The following is a 19,125-nucleotide window of genomic DNA, read 5'->3' as shown; positions in this document are numbered from 1 at the left end:
TATATTTAGACAAAGAAGTATATGTAAAATTGAAAATGTTCAAATCAAATACAGATTCCAAAATGTCAGAAAGCTCAGATATAGTATAAATTGACTGAAATATTGAGGAGTTTATATTTAGTTGATATAAAGAAAATAATAAAGTACAATAAAATTTCTCAAGGCACTAATAATTTGATATATAGAGTATCAAAATATTGCCAAATATTGATAAAAGAATTAGGTAGTAATTTCATTCAGCAACTTATTATCATACAAACTATTAACTTATACTAAATAGGTGTATATAATAATTTAGGATCTTTAAGGTTGATGCATATTCGAGGATATTGAGAATTAACCATAGAAGATATCAGGAAATAGTCAATAGATAACAACGAAAGCAAAATTCAGGAATTTCATGTCAACTGCCAAAAATTTTATCAAACCGCTCATACAAGTGCAATCAAAAGGCTATCAGTAACTAATAGTTTTTTAGATACTTTAGAGTTTTTGGATCTCTCCATTGCATTGGATGGCAGTAAGCATTCAAATGATTTTAAAAGTATAACACATAAATTCAGTTTTATATTTAATATGGTTGACTTTATTAACGAATGGCATGATTTGAGTCTTCTGGCTGTTCATGAAATTGGTTTAGAAATCTATACATTTTGAAACAAAATCACGACATAGTAGACTTAGATAATATAAGACTTCAAACATATTTCAGGTTTGGTACAATTATGCACAATTATTCTTCAGTTATCAATGAAATTTTCTCTGAATCAAAACCATTTGAAGCCAGAAATGGTGGGTATATTATGCAGACTAAAATTAGAGTTTTTAAACACTGGAACAGAATGTAGCAATTTTTTCATAATGGATAATTTCTTAGAATACTTTAATGCAAATATGTATAAAAAGGAATGTTTGCTATAAAAATTTGAGTGTATGATATTGAACAAAAGTCATGCTGAAGCTGGCAGATATACCATTATGGTATAAATATGAAACTGTAAATAATTTGTGTAAATATTATTCTATACATAATATTATAATACTATAGTAATATAGTATTCATATTGAAAATTTTATAATAAACAATTCTTTATTGTATTTCTTTTCACACTTGTAACATTACATTATTTTGTAATGTTTTATTTTATTAATTCAACCTATCATTCTGTACGATATTTAATACCCGATTTTTCCTAAGCGAATTTGCCTTATGTAAAAATACGAATTCTGTAAAGGACACCCGTTACATTATCCCACTTCGGCTTAAACAGCAGAGCTGTACATTCACAGTAAAAAAGGAGAAAGTGAAGAGAAATTTAGGCTAGCAAAATGTAAGGAGAAAGGGAAGCGTGGATATTCCATTTGACCATGCTGATTCTATTATTTCACCTGCGAAGCGACAAGTTGATCATAAATATCAAACGAATAAGCATCTACTGAAACACAATCGATTTTAGAAATTTACTGTTGCACCACGTTTCTTCTGGCTTTCTCTCATATTTTCAACAATCCGCACGAATTTTTTCCGATACCTAATAGTAATATTGGATAATGCTAAATATTATACATCTTTATGTTTAATAATGATATTCATTATCATACATTAATGATATTAACTCTTTGCAGTCATATTAACTTAGTGTGATTACTTGGGTCAGAATTAATTTTCGTTGAACGAATAGTAATACATAATATGCAAGATTATGAAGGAAAAACAAAATTCATTAATTCTTTTTTAAACTTTAGATATATGTAATACAATAATACGTTTTAATTTTATGTAAAAATTATATTTTATAGTTCTTCATCGTATGGTATCTTATAAAGCAGTCTCCGATACGAAAGTTGAAAAAGGGATATTGAGAAAGAAATGAAAAAATGCGAGTAACGTAAGATTACGATAGCGACAAGGGTGTTAAACTCGTAATTATATCGAAAAAAGAATATGAGAGTTTGAAGTCGGCAAATAACAATAAATTATTAGGGATTTCAGAACTTGCAGCGATCAGAGGTTTGCGTTCATAAAATCATGAATTCAGTAAAGATATTGCTTTTCGTAATATCAGTCTAACTGTTATTATGATTAATTTAATTTATGGGAAATAACAGCGTACAATGACAGATTTTCGTTCTTGCTACAAATTGGCAGATATAGCCAGCTATGCTTTCATGCGATATACACATTAGAAGTAAAGTGCAGCTGAGCGAGATTGAAGCTATTGTTGCCTTGGTTATCACCACTAGTATCACCATTACTCTACGTCATGGTTTTCTCTTTCCCCTGGTGCACTCGTTCACCGGCAAAGCTTCATTGTCTGGTTCGTTGGAACGGAAAAATCTTTTAATTTAAAAAAATAAAAAAATATAAACAAAAAAGAAATAAAATAGAAAAACGTATTTTTACGAGTACTTTTACGAGTAATGTAAATATTTATGAATGAAATGATACTTGTACATATATTAAGAACATATATTAGATATATAAGATATATATATTTATAGCATTATAGATTATATATTAGCTAATGAAATAAATAATGTTGTTTTCGTATTTTTATTCACATTTCAAAGAACATTATTTATCTGGTTACCTAATATTTAATATAAATCTATTATATAAATCTGTAAAAAGAATTTATAATATATTTGACCAATATTCTTTTTCAAATCATTAATAAAGTATCAAAAATCATCAAATTCATATAAAATTTGTTTCGTACCAAAAATGTTGCTGTCACGTCGCGAGTGAATTGGCAAAACGAACCGGTTAGCGGGTCGTAAATCACTCTACGCTTTGTCAATGTTGCTCGCTAAATTAATTTTGAGCAATCAGTTGAATAATCACGAGCAAGAAGAAGGGCTAAGATGATGTGCAATGCTAGACTACAGCCGAATCGAACACAGACGGTAGTAACGTTTCACGAGGAAAATTAAATTAAAATTAAATTAAATTATTATTAAAAATTATACGTTAGACAACGTTAGAGTTGAAAGGTCGAAGAATGATTGAAAGTTGATTTGAACGTTAAAGTCGAACAATGAAAGAACGACTGACTCCTCAATTTTCCTAGTGATCGAACTAGGGAAAATCGGGAGTTCGCTAAAAGAGTAACGGTGCCCGATTGGTCGTTTCCTTGGTCTGCGAATCGGTTATCTTAAGAAGAGGAAACGTGAACTGAAGTCGGTGGTGAAGGAATTTCATCTCTCAAGGTGATGTGCATCGAGATCACCTGCCATTGATGACCTTATCGAAAATAACCACGTCTGGAAAATATCTTTTTATAACCCCTTAACTCGCCGAGGCCTAAGAGTACCACGCACGCGGACTCGTGTTAATTCCCTGCAGGCCCTTTGTCAGCCGATTCCCAAGTGCGTCGCCTAACTTTGTTAAATTAGGGTTAGGTTAAGGTCTCATTGCTGTTATTCTGGCCCTTAGGATTCGGCCGTTAGAAAACCGTAACGGGATCTTGCAAGCTTACCTTTGTTCTAGGACGAAATAGTTGCTAATGCGTACCCAAAACTACAATATTTATGAAATAAACATTGTATGATTCATTGATATTTTCTTAATCATTATTAAAGAGAAAAGGACAAAAGAAGTAACCACTACTTGATACAGAAGAATAAATCAACTGTTAACTCATTTTAAATCATTTACAAAAAAGATCTTTATTACTAATTTTTTGTTTATACTTCTTTTATATGACTGTATTAATTTCATACAGCTTAAATTATATACCTTTGTCATTTTGTTATCGATATTGTAGCGACCATCATTCTCACCCTCGCCACTTCTAGCCACGCAACCACAGAGGATACCATTGCGACCAGCTGACGTCAAAACGACAGTTGGGGAGGACCCCCACATTGATGACCCCGAACGAAGAACATCAATGCAACCTTCTGAGCAACAAGGAGCGAGCAACAGCAACGACCACGGAGAGTTCGCAATCTGCCTACTAGGATGACAACGCATCGGGACGCCAACGAGGCTCCCCCTACGAATAATGAAAGACGAAACGAATCCAGGCTCGAAGCCCAACGTGCTCGCCGGTTAATGCGAACCTTTCCGTTCGCCGAAAAACGACGCCGCAACCATCCTAGGAGGGCAGAAGAACTACTCCACAACGGTCCAGGCTTTAAGAACGCGCTCGCCAAGAATAAAGGCCGCTCCAATCTCATCATCATCTCTATATATCGTTAATCACTGACACGGGGGTGATGTAGTGACCATCATTCTCACTCTCGCCACTAGATGGATTCCGTCTTTAAGGACTTTCCCACAAGTCCTCGGAAAACCTCTGACTCTTATATATATATAACTTCCCGACTTTCCAATAGTATCCCCAGTGTCTAAGGCAGGACTTTTGCATTGACCTTCGTGAGTGTCGGACGTACCTGCCGAACCTCCGCAGCTCGTCTCGAAGTCTTTAATCGTAAACGCGCTTATACCTGTGCTCGACAGTGGAAACACGTTTCATAGTGCATTAATAGAACACCATCAAAATAGACACCATATCAAACAAACAAGGGGAGTGATCTTCTTGCAGACAGTGGAGAATAAACTATCAAAATCACCACCACGGAGCAAATATAATCATTGAAAAAAACGACATCGATGAAGTATTGGAAATCACAAAGGAGAGAAAGGACTGACACAAAAGAGCATTATCATCAAGATTAATGCTCAAATAAACAAGACGGCTAAACTGAAAAATTAAAAAATTCAGAAACCATCGACAAACTCAATAGCCAAAAAGATATCATTACTATCGCCACGGAAATTGACAGACATGCCGCCAATGAAAAAAGTAGCCGGTACCACTGCAACAAAGGATGTGCGAGTGAGAAACCTGCATCCCTTCAAAACGAGGAGCTGCTAAAAATGATTGACAAATTAAACAAAACAATAGAACTGCTCTCGAAACAACTCGAAGAAGAGAGGGCAAAGAACAACTGGGGAAAAAACTCCCGCCCTTCGTCATCCAGCCACGCCGAGCTGCCGAGCCACCGAGCCAGGCAGCCAAGTCACGAGCCCCGGAAAACGAGGCATCGCCCGAAGATAGGGGGGAACAATGGACAAAAGTGGGACCAAGCAAGAGACCCCGTCCGACCCAGAGCACCAACCCAGCGCAGCCAACAGCAGTACCAACCACTACCAGCAGGTCCAGAGGATGGAAGCACCACTTCCACCCATCGCAAAGAAATCAAAGAAAACCACCGTCATCGAACAACAAAATTCGCCACAGAAACCTATCTCCAATCAGGTAAGAAACGCGAGGCCCCTATTACGATACTCGACATAGCCTGTAAAACCACGATAGAAATCGTTTCGCAAACAACATCCGACTTTCACACAAAAAAAATTTCCAACAGCAAACGTCTTTTGCATTTATACTCGATAACCTCGCATAAAGCTGTATGCGAATTACTAAAAAAACACAACATAAAATTTTTTACCTACACCCCGAAAGGCACGAGAAATACATCGTTGCTGTTAAAAAACCTAGACAACTACTTCGAGCCGGAAACTATACTGAATGAGCTCCGTTCGAAAAATATTCGCAATATTCATTTCGAAGGAGTGAAAATATTCGAAACAAAAAAATCAATTCTGGAAGGGAGAAAGCTCCCGATCTATATAGTACAGCTGTCTCCTGACAGCCAAACGGACAATTTGAAACAGAATAAAATCGTGCTTCATTCCCTAATCCATTGGAAAAAAATATTGAAAAAAGATCGAGTGCAATGCAAAAGACGTCAAAGAATAGACCACATTGCGCTAAACTGTAACCTAGAGTATAGATGCGTGAAATGCAATATTGAACATAACCCAGGAGAGTGTCCCCGAACAGACGCAACAGTTGATAAACCTTACTGCGTCAACTGCAAGAGCTTCGGTCACCCTGCCTCCTACAGAGGATGCTCGAAGCTCCAAGAGTTGAAACAGAAAATAGAGGAAAGGAAACAATTCATAAAAATAGAGAGGGAAAGAAAACAACAACTAATAAATAAAATGATAAATCCGAATATCTCCTACAGCGCGATGCTTTCGGGCAAGCAAACAAAAACGCATACAGAAACGCAAGCTACCGCCAACGTAGAAACCAACAAACCGGCACAAACTAACTCACCGAACACACCCAACACGACATTACTAGGGGAAATTAGACAAATGTCAAACTCTATAAACCAACAGATCGCGCGTATACGACTGAACATAATACAGATAAACGTAAATTCCATTATAACAAATGAAAGACGGGCCTCTCCCCTGGAAAATCGGATATAGTGTCACTTTGCGAAACGAAACTAAATTCTAGACATAAAATTTTATTCGAAAATTACAATTTTGTACGAAACGATAGATTTAACGCTAAACAGAGTGGCGGAACGGGCATCGTCATACGTAAGGACATTAAATTCAGACACATTTGCTTAGACCACGAAATGACAGACAAAAGCTTCGAATCAACAGTTATAGGAATAAAACTTTAAGGCGCGGCCAAGCTGTTCATAATCGCAGGGTACGCGGCGCGCAATGGTAACAAAGAGTTTATGGCAGAGTTTAATTCGCTATTCAGGCAGCTTGAATTATATAGAGCCAATAATTATTTTATCCTAACCGATGACCTGAACGCGAAACATCACTCCTGGGGTAATGCCTCAAACAATAGCAGAGGGACACAACTGAACGTGTGGGTCCTCGAAAACTATACCCCATATCGACTTTCCATCCACAGGACAGCAATTCCATCCTATCCAAAAAACGGGGCCTTCATAGACCTCTGCTTAGCGGATAGTCGCATTATATTCCATAAGACACCCAGCCACCATACCCTAGACTCGTTCGAATATGGTAGCGACCATCGAGCAGTCTTGATAGAAATATCGATACCCTCGATGGGAACGCTAGAAATAGACGAATCAGTCATCCGGGACCGATATAATTTTCACAAAGCCGACTGGACTAAATTCGCAAAATACTTAACAAAGACTGACATCCCAGACGTTCCGAACAACAGAAATTTAAACATAGAGGAAATAGACACTCTTCTCGACTTTAACAAAGACTGACATCCCAGACGTTCCGAACAACAGAAATTTAAACATAGAGGAAATAGACATCCTTCTCGACAAATTAAACCGCAACATTACCAGCGCAATGGACTACTATTTCACGCATAACAAACAGCAACACGACGGATAAATACCTCACTCCTCGCATGAAACAGTTACGCAGACAAAAAAGTCAGATCATCACGCGACTCAACAGTCTCACGAGCCTCGAATCGTACGCAAGTAGCACGCAATAGTAGCAGGCAATAGTAGCACTCAAAGACTCCCTAAAAAAAATCAGATACGATATTAAGAAAGTTTTCCACGATTCGGTGAATAACTTCTGGAAAAAGAAAATTTCCAGTATCTCGCCGCGTCAATCGTCGAAATTCTTTCCGGCCATCAATAGCGTATTCCGACCGAAGGAGACAAGAGCCATAGGAACCTTAAAAATTCCTATGGCGAATGCACACTTCCTTCGAGAAACGTACGATTTGACCCTCGCCAGACTGACGTTCTTATTACTGATACACAACATAAACTAAACGTACTCGGTAACCATTTCGAATCGGTGCACACGCAGAACATGCACATGGGAAAAGGCCAACTTTCTGGCATCATTCGACAGAAAATCGACAAACTTAGACAGGGCATTTTGGAAGACCGATTCAACGACAAGACTGTCTGCACGTTCGACAACAACACGGCGGACGATCCAAACGACACACGCGTACCCTCGGACTACTTCACCTCATTCACAGAACTGAAACTAACGTTCAAAAAACTAAATAACAAAAAATCCTCCAGTTTCGACAACATTCCTATTATTGCGCTCAAAAACCTGCCACTGCAGTACGTATACGATTACGCGATCCTATTCAATAATTGCTTGAATAGAATGTATTTTCCCATCGCTTGGAAAACAGCAAAATTAATTACAATAAAGAAAAAAGACAAAGAGGGAAGTAATCCAACGGATTACCGACCAATTAGCCTTCTAGCGAATATTAGCAAAGTTTTCGAAACTGTCATAAACAAAGCACTGACGACGTACTGTGACGAAAATGGCATTATCCCAGAGACACAATTTGGGTTCAGGTATCAACATTCGACATCTGCTGGGCAAGAAACGCTAACGAATGCGTAGGCGCGATCCTGATAGACCTGGAGAAAGCTTTTGACACGGTGTGGCTGGACGGTCTCTTCTTTAAACTCACGAAGAGGGGCTTTCCACCACACCTTGTCAAAATGATCTGGGATATGTTACACGGTAAAAAATTCATTGTCACGGAAAACAATTGCTCGTCCGCGAAAACCTTCGCGATTGAAAATGGCTTGCAGCAAGGCACTGTCAACTCCCTCATCTTGTTTAGCATATACACAAGCGACTTACTCCACATGTATGACCTAAATAACGATCCCAATAAATTCGCGGTAGCTTTCGCAGACGATTTACTAATCAATATGAGAGATAGTAGACCCTCGAAATTGAAAACGCGATTGCAAGAAATCCTCGAAAGAATTCTAGATTACTTCCACACGTGGAAGTTAAAGATCAACACGAGTAAATGCGAAACCATTTTATTCAGGTCAAATATATCACGGTTCTCGAACGCGAACAACGACGTACGGACGCACTTGAAACACTTTGAATTACACAACGGAAAAGACGATCGCGTAAAAATTACGAATAAAAACGTGGTTCGTTATTTAGGTGTACATCTGGACTACAAGTTAAACTTTATCAACCATATCCAAACGCAGATCGAGAAAGCTCAGAAAGCATTTGCCATTCACAAATGTCTGTTCTATTCGAAATTGCTAAGCGCGAAAACGAAAATTATTTGCTACAAAACACTTATAAGACCGATATTGACATATGGCTGCCCCATATGATTCAACGTAACGGCAAGTACGATAGAGAAACTGAGGATTTTCGAGAGGAAATGCCTCGGAGCCTGTCTTGGCAAATATCGGAATCCGAAGTCAAACTTCACAAAAAATCAATCAGCAACAATAAACTTTACGAATACGCGGAGATAGTCAGAATAGACTTATTCATGCTCAAACTGATCCGAAATCATTGGGCAAACATTCGAAATAAAAAAAGAAATAGTTTAATAAACAGTTCCGTTTACCCCAATCCGCAATACTTTGAGAAAACCCGACACACGGGATACACGCCCCCAGAAGCTTTCGTACATCTTGCAGGTCAGGGGTACATTCAGAATAGCGAGAATGTACCCTTGATCTATCACGTGACTAGGAAAGCGGGCAACACAGCAACTCTGTATAACACAGACGGCAACTATAACAACGCGTCGAAAATTAACATAAAATTGTCAAAAATAGACCGGGAAAATTCGCACTGCGAAAACGTAAAAAAATATTGGTAGCTTGATTCGTGTTAACACAAATTATACACTTGTTAAAAAATATTCTAAACTTTCATGTACGAATAAATAAATAAAACCGGCCAGAAAACCCTCGTTAGTACAATGGTTAGTATCCCTGACGGAGAGAAGATTAATTTTTGTTTTTCCTCCCTTTCATACTTTTACTTAGCCACTTTTGTTTTGTCTTTCGTAATTTTTCAGATTACTCATACTCATAAGTATTATACCGAATAATCTTTGAATAAATAAAATCTATGTAACCTTCCCCCCTCCGCCTTCCTTTCCTCCCCCTTATTTATTTATTTATTTATTTAGTTATTAATCTAGTCCACCCCTTTAAAGTCATATACTGTATAGTTTTCGTGCCTTTTCTATACATAGGCAAACAGGCGACCTAATATAAGATAGTTCTTAAGTATATATTATCCTAAAGCGATAAGCGCGGTAGTTTAAGCTTAGTTTTAAGATCGCGAGTGCTTCATGTTGAAGCCATCGATCTCGTAGCCTAAGTTGTCATGTATAATCATTTATACGTTTTTGGGTTTTTTGAATTCATATATCTGTAAAGATTTCCTGACACAATAAATGTATGTTTAAAAAAAAAAAAAAGTGTCTAAGGCAGGGCCTGCTAAGCAAGCCTTACTGATGAGTCCGCTAGCAGGCCCGAGACGAAACGCATCCCTTCTAGCTACGCCAACCACCGAGGATACCTGCGACCAGCCGCCCTCAAACGACCGTGGGGGAGGCCCCCCCCCCCTACAATATAATTGCAGTAATTCGGTAATAGTAAAAGATATAAATAACTTCGAAAATCTAAATAAACCTTTTCGACAGTAATTATTGTAGGAGATTAAATCAGACAGTGTTTCGCATGGTGACTAATTGTAAGTATTTCATTATGTCCTCGGTTCCAAAGTGAATGCTTTCAAAATTGCATCCCTCGCAGAGCTATAGGGGCGTGTCCTCTCTCCGTGACATTGACATCAAGTGCAGGTAGCCTCCTTCGGTCGAACTCCGATCCTGACACTCGAGCTTGGTGTCTAAACACCTGCATCCTTCTATTTTCCTTGAACCACGACGATGTCTTCCTAGAAATCCAACGAAGAGTTTTCTTCTGCCAGAAGCGGAGCGGCATCGGTGAAAGTTGCCTACATTACAACGAACGAAATAATTTTTACGATATATTCCAAAAACTAGTTCCTTACAACAATAGTTTAATTGTATTCTATAAATTACACTTACTAAAATTGTATTGTCTGCGCAATAATGCATTCACGATGCAATTAAAACTTGAAGCTGGAAGCCTCAAATACGTGTAAATAGTTTATATAATTGAAGGTTCGAAGATTATCAAGTTAAGCAAATGAAATAGAAACAAATAAAAATATATACAGCAACAATTTCCACATTATAACAAATCATAAATTATCAAATATTTTATTACATAGCTTTTCGTTATTTATATATATATCTGTAATTTTTACCTTTGCTATAATTACCTATAATTTAACTTTTTACAAACATATTTTACAAAATATAATATTCGAATATAAAAGCATTTATTGTTTTATTTTAAAACATTGTCATTATCATGTACATTCCCATCTATAAAGTCACCGGGCACTAGCTTACTTCGAACAAAATGGTTATTACATAGAACACAGATACACTTTTCTGAATTAATTTTATTATAAAATTTTGTTATACCTACTTATTTTACAGTAGTACCTGAAAACAAAATTATTATTTTACGTATACAATCTGAGTAAATATTTAAAGATAGATTATATACACTGCATATTTATGTTTACTTTTGACATTTATTTTCTTGCAGAACGTTTTCATTACGTTTATATTTACTACTGCAGTAATGCTTTCACAAGTAAAGCTAATTTACTAATATTTATACTTACATTACGATTGCGTCAAATTGATACGTATCCGTAAACATAAATATCCTACATAGATAATTATAAAATTAGTAAGTTTTGAAACAAAAGGAATTTCGGTATATATCTATCTCGTTAAATGGATAAAAGACAGTAAAGTGGTAGAAGAAAAATGTAAACGGTTTCTGTAATTTTCCTCATGAAAGTTGAAGTGCATCAAAATGACGCGCCCCGTAAACCTAATGTTAATAATAATAATAATATCCAGCTCGATAAAATGAAATTCTATAGACTTCTTTCTTTTTCGTTTGGAATTTCGAAACTATTTGAAGAGTATATCTATATCATCCTTGAATGTTTATAAACTCTTTTGAAAGGTTTCTGCTTCCACAGACATAAAGCATAGAGCTACTAAGAAGCTATCGACGATTCTTCGTTATTTTTAGTTCGACAATCCAGGTGATCAAAATGAGAGATTTCTGTTCAAAAACGTTCAATTATTATTACACTTGTAAAACGATATTTTGTTTGAGAAATTACATCAAAATGTAAAATTTCAAAATCTGTAATAGATGATACAATCAAGAAGTTAAGTGATTTTAATAATTTTGTCTATAAAGAAACATCGGAACGGCCGAAAAAAACAACGGAAAATAAGGCTCGATTGTGAGAGGAATCTTTATTTGAATGGCGTCACTCTGAATCGGGATCTATCTTTGCTTTGAGGAAAATTAATAAGCTGGATGGTTCCTCGAAACCAGGTTGAATGACGCAATGGGCTGGTGTCATAGGGCCTATAAAAACCTTGCCGAAGGGTTCGAATGGACACCTTTTTTTTTTGCAGTCCGCCGTGTGCAGCACGCATCACAGGAAAACTCGAGTCCCCGATTACATCATTCCGAAATTAAGAATAAAATCAAGAGTAGAAATTCTTATTGAGATTTATCAACCCCATCTTACCACATGATTAAACATTAAATAAACGCAATAGGAAACTTCTAATAATAGAAATTACCGCAGAAGTTAACAAAGACTGAGAGAATTCAATTGCGACAACAGTTAAACGGCATCCTTTGTAATCTGATCTTCGTGGTTGATTTTTGAACATTATAGTATTAACTACTAGAAGAATATATTATGAATTGATGAATCGAAATTTGAAGTTTTTAGTATAAAGCAACAGGTTTTCATGTAAAGAAAATTGAATAAAAGATTGATACTCCATTGTGTTGTTCCAATTATACAACAAGATGGCCAGTCTACAATGCGGTGAGGGTGCATTAGCGTAAATATACCTGGCAATTTAGTAGAAATTCAAGAAATATTGAAAAAGAAACAATATTTGAACATTCTTTATAATCACATAGTGTTGTGTTCCAAATATATCTTTATTTTTGTTACAACTAACAGATGAACTTGAGTGTAACAATAGTGCGACCGAGTACGTACCAGATCAGATCTTTTAGCAAACGTGACTCCAATTTACTACTAGGCGAAAGACTAACTGGGCATTTGGGATGATGGGCAATATTTATATGTGAATTAGGAAATAAGAGGGGGTTGTCCACAGATCGAAGGTTAAGAAAGGATGATGCAGGGAAGGTCGGAGGTTGAGTGAGCAATAGGGCGATAAGGATGAGTAAGGGATAAAAAAGGGAAAGTTAGCCGGTTTGGAGTTTCTCTTATGCACATAGGTCAATATTTACAGATGACTAAACAGTCCTCCAACAATAGTGTTCTCTGAAAAAAAATTTTTGATGTATAATTTGTATGACTTTTATTTTTAGACATACATTTTTATACATATGCGATACATAGTAACTTCATTTCATAATATATGTCATTTCATAGAATAAAATTGCTCATAGCTTTATTTGTATAGTGTCCAGTAACTCATAGATGATAATGTATGTAGTACAAATTTATTTTGCAGTAGTCTTTGTTTTTACTTTTTTCAATTATATCTAAAACGATATTAATTTTTAGACATTGTTGCTCTGCTAGAGCACTTTGGAAAGTCCTTACAAAACAAATCCTTCCACAATTGTAATTCCAAACAAAGTTCATAGGCTTTGGAACAACACTGTACCATTTTTGTTAAATTATAGACATCTTTTAAAATTTTCAATTTTAACTCAGTTGAGAGAGCTTGAAAACTAGTACTCATCAATCCAACCTAGGATCAATTAATCCCATCAACCCAACATCAGAATGCACTGGAGTGGATAATGTGTATTTAAATCTATCAAATAATTTTATAAGATAATATATAAATATGAAATAATTCTTAGGCGATTAATATTATTATAAATTTATTATACTTGTGAGATTTTGAGATTCATAAATATGTTACCTTTCACTTCAATACAAAAAATTATATTCCATTCACAGAAGAAGAAAAAATGTAATATAAGAAACTTTAGACCTGAACTCTGATAGATGTATATCATAACATACAAAAATACAATTAATACATTCAAGGGATGGAAACTGCATAAAAGAAAATGCATGAAAAAAAATATTCTAGAACTTCATAAGTAGCTATAAAAAATATTGTTTGCAATATATTTAACAAAAAAATGTTATTATGCGATGAATAGAAACTGCATAAAAGGAGCCTCATATGGAAAATAACTTAAAACCTCATGATCTAACTAGAAATTGCTTTTCCAAATAAGATAAAAAAATTAATTTAATTTTAACACGTGAGAACATTTTAAAATATTTTATTTATTTATGCATTATATATTACACATAAGAAAATTTTCAAAATATATATATAAAAATTATTCTTGGTAGTTAAGAACATGGATTTTCTTGTGGCGAACTGGTTTAAAAACACTTTCATCACTTGAAGATGCTTGCACTCGTTCAGAATTGACTTTTCTTATGATACGATGTAGTAGGTTATCAGTTTTTAGCTGTTAGTATATGTTGTGGTAACCAAACATACAAGATTGAAGCTCATTCTGGAATTTTAAAGTTTGTTCAGAATTGGTATCGATTATATAAGATAATGGCTTTCCAATTTGTTCTACAGTTGTAACTCTGCATAGATTTTATTTTCTGTCATAAAATCAAGTTCTTCTTGATTGTCAATAGAAACTGTTACATAATTCATAATATCACTATCGCTTAAAATTTTGTTCTGAATCATTTCAACAATTTCATTTTCACTGAAAATATTAAAACCCTCTCAATCAGTGTCATGTGTTATTGCAACAATTTCTGATGACGATATTGAGGTGTTTGCAGTTACATTCCTATTAATGACACACTCTGGCCAGGGTGCTTTCAAACATGCATTTAAAGTATATTGTTTTATTTTAGTAATTGCAGCAGCAGCAGCATGATGTACATAATCCAAAATCGAGAATTTTTTCCAAACTTCAGTCAAGGTTATTGCATCATTTCTGAATTTTTACAAAATGTATCTAACAGTTAACTTTACACAGTGTTTCTTAAAAGCTGATTATGCCTTTATCCAATAGTTATATAAGACTTGTCACATTAGATGGCAAAAACATTATTTTTACATTAGGGTGCTTTAAACAAGGATGATTGAGAGCATTGTGAACAATTAGCAACACTTTAAAAGAAAAATCGATCTCAGTTATATATTTTTCAGTTTCTGATACAAAGTAATCATTGAATCAGTTGATATGACCCATGCTTTTTTATTGGCCATGAAATGTACAGAAAGTTTAGCAAAATAATTTTCAAATTTCTACTTTTTATTACTTTTTATTCATATTATACATTTTCATGGATATTTTTATATAAAAAGAGTCATACAAAGACAGATTTGAGAGTAATTATAAAATATATATACCATCGAATGATGAAACATACAGTTGTGAACAATCACTATTTATCGATGAGAGATAAAAACCAGCTTCTGCTAACAATATTGACATTAAAGCAATCATATAATCCTCGTATGCGGGGAATTTGTTAAGTTTTCATTAAAATTGTTTAACATTTCTTTCAACGATAACATTAGTTTTATGAGTACTATCTTTCACTAAAATTGTTTTCTACATTTTTACTATCTTTTCATAATTTTAACTTTCAAAAATGTGTAACGTATCTAAACATACAATTCTCCCCCTGTGATGACAAATGTTTTGTTTATATTAAGTTAGGTTATATAATAACAAACATGATAAAACAAAACAATGAATTAGAAATTACTTGTTGCGTCCCGAACACTGCAACTCGCACGGTGAGAGATTCGCGGGTTTGTAAGACCCGTTTACGCTGATGCGACAATGTTGTTGGGATGCGGCTTACTCTAAATTAATAGAGCTAGACCTTGTTAGGGTTAAACTAAAGAGTTCTGATGTGTGATTGTCTCTTGCACTGAGTTGATCGTCGTAGGTTTTGACTGATAGTCTGATCGTGATGTTTGCCTTACCTTCTTGGGATTTTTAGAAGAACTCTTTCTTCGTGATTGCTGTCTCCGTGATTTAATAAGTTTTGTATGTCCACTGATTGGTTGGTGTGAAATGTAAGTGACGGGTGCGTATCCCTCCGATTGGTTGTGAACAATATCGGGGGGTGTGCGCCAGCCACGACATCCCCTGGTAGCGGTGGATGATCAAACAATTTGGGACTTATCGTCTTAACCAATCAGCTGTGGCGACCTCTTAGCGGAGTGCGCATTTGTGTGTGTCGCGAGAATCAAACGATGCCGGATATAGTCGTCAAACGCAGAGTAAGTGTCACTGTTGAAATATTGGGTCAAAAAGACGACTTTATTTTATAAAATGAACAATTTTATTACTAATATTTACCTAGTCGCTTAACATAAACATATACTATATACATAATAAACGGAAAACTTAAGAAAACATGAAATATCTATAAAGGTTAAAAATTGAAACTGATGCTGTCGTATGGTATTCACGAAAACAAGGAATGACCCATAGTGGTACTTCGCATGTCGGACACCAATACCGCGATTCATTTCTTATCTTTTTTTATAACAAAGTGGACACTTTCGCGAAGGATTGTTTGTTGTTGAACTCAGTATATAATCCGGGAAATGTTTCCCGCTCAAATGCAAAACATTAGATATCGTTGGCCGAGATTGTGCTGATTTTTGCGATTCGATGAAATACGATGCAATTGTGTCCTCAATATACTTTAATAAAAAATTTACTCACATTAATTTTCCACCATTCTTTTTATATATTAGAAATGAATTTAAACACATAATATCTAAAATGTGTAGAAATATTTTTTTATAATATTTCTTTAGCCTTTTCTTTGCTGTTGAATATACAGTAATTATGCCATCACTCATATCTATTTCACCAATTTTACTATTGCAATGGACAACTACTTCATGAGTTAACTCTCAGGATGTTATGGATGCATGAATCCATCTCAAACTATTTATACTTTTTATTTGTTTGTTTCATTTCGTCTTGACCTCTAAACATTCTAAAGATATTAAAATTTACCAATGTATTTTAATTTTCGCCAAAATTACAATTTGAATATTAAATGGTAACAAAATTATGACATAAAATTTTGCCATTTCTCCATGACGGATATTGTCATCAAACACAGCTGATTGGTTAAGAATGATTTACTGATCCCTGTCAAGGATCACCCAAGCGGTGACAGGCGGCATCGAGTGTGCGTGTATCGAAGGGCGCCGGCGATAAGAATACAAAGCAGTCCTCCGCGAAGACTTGGGATGTCCGGTCCTGGGGCTGCAACATTATTTGTAACATATTTTTGATAAATTATGTATCAAGAGTTTCTCTGTTTAACAGCACCGCCATGAAAATTAAAAATTTGATGGTATAATTTGTCGTTAATAGCGAACAAAATCAATTATAAAGTTCGTTAATTTCATGTATACATACATTAAATTTAAACTTGAATTTGCTTAAAGGGGCTACAATTATATATTTAAGATCAATTTCAATATTCAGAAGGTTGTTGTACAGTTCCTTATTCACTTATCCATATAGCAATAATCTCTCTGTCAGTAATGTATTGTAAAGTTTGTCAACCACAACGATTTTTCATAGAACGCGTGTATAAGTAATATCTAAGAATAAAACAATACGTAAACAAAACTCATCCTTGAAGTAGATCGAAAGTAAAATCTTACCGAATACGGATGAAATAAAATATTACGAATATACAAATTTACTTCTTCAAAGAAAAAAAAAAAAAGAATAAAATGTATTATTAAGAATGCAATATTATAATACATTTGATGTCATCGAAAAATTTAAGCTTTTGAATGCTAATATCGCAAATTTTTTGATAAATTTTCCATAAGTTATAACTAATAACAAATATCGACCGTGATTCGCTAAAATTTTTGACACTGCGTACGCGCGAAAATTATGTCACACAAATCAACAATGAGTCACGTGATCGACGACATGTTAGCTATAGAATATCGGGAAGTTGAATAGCCCACATGGACCCATAAATTTCCCTGCATACTCCTGTCTGGCATATGACAGCGCTCAATGTCATTTGTTGCATGATCGCACTTAACAGTTTTCTTTGAATAAACTGCTACAAAATACACTAGTAAAGCTTACATTTTAGATACTTTCGTTTGGCCATGGGCCGTAACACTAATCACTACTTTTTGCGCCTTCTACTTGTACAATTTGGCCATTTTCAGGTTAACTTTGTTTATTCGCACTATGGCTAGTTACCTCACCACGTTCGAATCCGAATCCTCTTTAGAAACCCTAACGTAAATCTTTTTTAAATAACAATTAATTTAGTCAACCAACCAAACGTTGTCTAATGTAAACGTGGTTTAAAACCAAGAGTATAACCATGTCTCATTGATTTTAAAACGTTTAGGTTCATAAAGTTAATATTAAGACGTAACAAGTTTTGATTTCTGGAATTTCATGAACTAAATTTTAGTTAATAAAATTAATATTATGCGTATGAGCAAACAACAGAGTAAACCGCAATTAGTTGATATTTAAAGTTGACAAAAGATATGTATTGCCCCTGCTAATAAAAAATGAGATTTTAATTATGTCTTTAGTTTTACTTATTAGAAAAAATGTTGTAGAGAATTAGTGAGACCATCCAATTGAAGGGAATTCAAATATGAATTTAATCGGATTATATTAAATTAAATAAAATAGTACTTCATGTTATCACAGTTTAAGTGCAATAATAACAAATGTGAGTAGCATAATAAAAAAAAAAGAAAGAAAGAAAGATGAGTTTTGTAAAATCTATGCTATTATTTTTGTGAGAGAATAATTTTAGTTTATATCATGACATATTAAATCTAACAGGTTTATAGGTTAATTAACATAAATTATTTGAAAGATAATTATGTGATTATTTTAGTAGATTTTTTCTTAGGAATTACACATAAGCTGACGTAAAGATAAATAATATAAATGATTGAGATAACATTATGTGGAGTATATTTTTATTTAATTTAAAATAATGCAATTTATTTCGTATTTTTTCAGAATATTAATGAAAGAAAAATAGATTCATAGATTAAATTCAAATAAAATATTAAATTCAAGTAAAAGTATTATTGGAACAACAAGCATTATTTTAAAGCTTGTCAATTTGTATATATGTTCAAAATTAACAAATTTTGTATCATTTCTTTGATTATTAAAGAAAGCATAAATACAAATTTGTTTATATCTATCACAGTTCATATATTCCCATAGTTACTTTATGTTTTTGACGCATAAACCTTGACAACAGATCAATCGTAGATTAAACTTGAATGTCATTCATAAGCATTAGATTGA

Source organism: Eufriesea mexicana, unplaced genomic scaffold (assembly GCF_001483705.2).
Source record: "Eufriesea mexicana isolate 0111107269 unplaced genomic scaffold, ASM148370v2 scaffold757, whole genome shotgun sequence".
NCBI classification, from domain to species: domain Eukaryota; kingdom Metazoa; phylum Arthropoda; class Insecta; order Hymenoptera; family Apidae; genus Eufriesea; species Eufriesea mexicana.
This window is presented reverse-complemented; position numbering follows the sequence as displayed.